Genomic DNA, 2,388 nt, shown 5'->3' on the forward strand with positions numbered 1-2,388 from the left:
TGAAACCAACAACTTATAGATCAGTAAAGCTATTTTATATTTTTTCGTCTATAAACGTTTTCATTGCTTCTCTAGATTATTTCATCTATAAATTTTTCCTTTTATAGATTTTTTCGTCTCTACTATAAAAATTTTTTCTATTAATTGTCATTGCATAAATTTTTTATCTAATTTTTTTTCATCGCTACTATAAGTTTTTTCATCCGTAAATTTTTCATTGCTAATATAAATTTTTCCTGCTATAAATTTTTCATCTGTACTATAAATCTTCTTTCTATTAATTTTTTCATTGCTATTATAAATTTTTTCATCTATAAATCCTTTCATAGCAACTGTGTATTTTCATCTGTAAATTTTACATTGCTAATATAAATTTTTTCATTCAAGAATTCGAAATTCTTGCATAAAATCGAGAGCTAATAATAATTTCTCGTATGCAAATTACAGCTTAAAATTTATCACTTGATACCTCGGTCGATAAAATTCTAATTGCATAAATAATAAAGCCTAACGAAGATTATTGTGAGTTTACTTTACACAAACGCACACATACACATACATGCACACAAACAAACTTACACATACGGTTCAGATACGTGCCATATTTCGCGCACGTGCGTCCATCACGTGCTGGGCATGGATATACTGAGTTAACAAGCGACCTTGTGAAACAGCTGCACGTGCCCAAATTTCCCACAGCAATGAGTTGCCAAGAGTTGCTTTTTAAGAATTGATTATATATTTAAAATTCGATAAGCAAATTAAACCTCAATTAGATATCTTGAAAGATAACATCATGTGAAATATAAAAGCACATTAATACACTACTTTCGAAAATATCGAAAATTTACGGGGGGAATATGGAAAATATTCAGAAAAATAATACCTGGCAACTTCCGCACGCGCGTTACCACGAGCCGGGTAATTAAATTTCTAAAATTCAATAAACAAATTAAACCTAATTTAGATATTTGGAGAGGTAATATCACGTAAAATATAGAAGGAATTAAAACACACAGCTTTGGAAAGTATCGAGTATTTACGAGGGGGAAATGGAAAAATATTGAGAAAAATAATACCTGGCAACTTCCGCACGCGCGTTACCACGAGCCGGGTAATTAAAATCGTATCGTAACAAAACTGTGGAATGCGATCGACCGTCCCTGCAGTTGGAAGACAGCAGATGGTGTGTGACGACACATAACAAGTGGGGGATAAGTAGTCCTTATTTTTTTTGTTTTTTAATTAAGTTAGGAACTGTCGTGGGAAAATATGATTCCATTCGAGCCACCTGTTATACCCAAGGTAAACCCAATTGACACTGCGATATATATATATATATATATACTATAAAAATATATAAGGTGTGTGTTTCTATTCATATTACCAATGTATAACGCTGTATAGTGGCATGCCGTATAAAGCAGTATGCATACAGAAACATTAAAAATTACAGAAGATGTACGGCAAGATTTTGATTGAGAAAGTATGAGAGGAATTGAAAGAACGACTGATAATGGAAGAATTGTGATAATTTAGAACAAGGATAAAGGTATTATATATATATATATATATATATATATATATATATATATATATATATATATATATATATGTATATATATATATATTATAAATTATTATTACATGTGAAAGACGTTTGAACTTGCAAAGAAAAAAAAATTGTGGGGTAATGGAAACTCCTGGGGAATCCCTCTGAAGGAATGGACTCTTATTTTTTTCGCTTTGTGTGTAATTACAGTAATAAAATCAAAGTATTTGTATATTTCTCATTTTTGTTTTGAATATTCGTGCGTTGTTCCTGCCACATATTCTATAGTTGAAGTCATGGTTTTACAATTAAGCGACGATTTTGGTATAAAATTAGTAAAGAAAACATATATAGTTTATAAAATAAACTGACATAAAGTTTTAACTTTATCAATATACTGTCCACCTGCTTTCAAGCATCGGTGGTTCAGTGGTAGAATTCTCGCCTGCCACGCGGGAGGCCCGGGTTCGATTCCCGGCCGATGCACAGTATATTTTATTATATAAAAAAATTATATATAAGAAAAACAGACCGAATGATGAGGTTTATAACAGGACCCTGTAAATCCAAGTACTTTGAGCTCATCTGTACTTACGACATTGAAAGATGGAGGAGAATTGGTTGGATAGATCGATGGAGAAAATAAATTAATAGTTGCAAATTCATTCTCATTCTCTCTCTCTCAGAGAAAGAATAAGTTTATAGTTTCAAATGTAGGAGGAGAATGAGTAAATGACTCAGTTGCAAGAGTAAATCTATAGCAACTGGGAGTTCAAAAGCAGAAAATAGCAAAATCGGGGGAGAGGGAACTTATGCGTGAGTTTTCCATATTCATA

The 2,388-nt window shown here is 31.5% G+C and overlaps 1 non-coding gene across 1 annotated transcript; it reads left to right on the top strand.

Moving 5' to 3' along the window:
* The first annotated feature begins 1,967 nt into the window (after nucleotides 1-1,967).
* Nucleotides 1,968-2,038, top strand: TRNAG-GCC (transfer RNA glycine (anticodon GCC)). Its single transcript has one exon. It is a non-coding gene; the product is annotated as a tRNA-Gly (tRNA).
* Nucleotides 2,039-2,388: the final 350 nt, after the last annotated feature.

Source organism: Macrobrachium rosenbergii, chromosome 5, assembly GCF_040412425.1.
Source record: "Macrobrachium rosenbergii isolate ZJJX-2024 chromosome 5, ASM4041242v1, whole genome shotgun sequence".
Taxonomy (NCBI): domain Eukaryota; kingdom Metazoa; phylum Arthropoda; class Malacostraca; order Decapoda; family Palaemonidae; genus Macrobrachium; species Macrobrachium rosenbergii.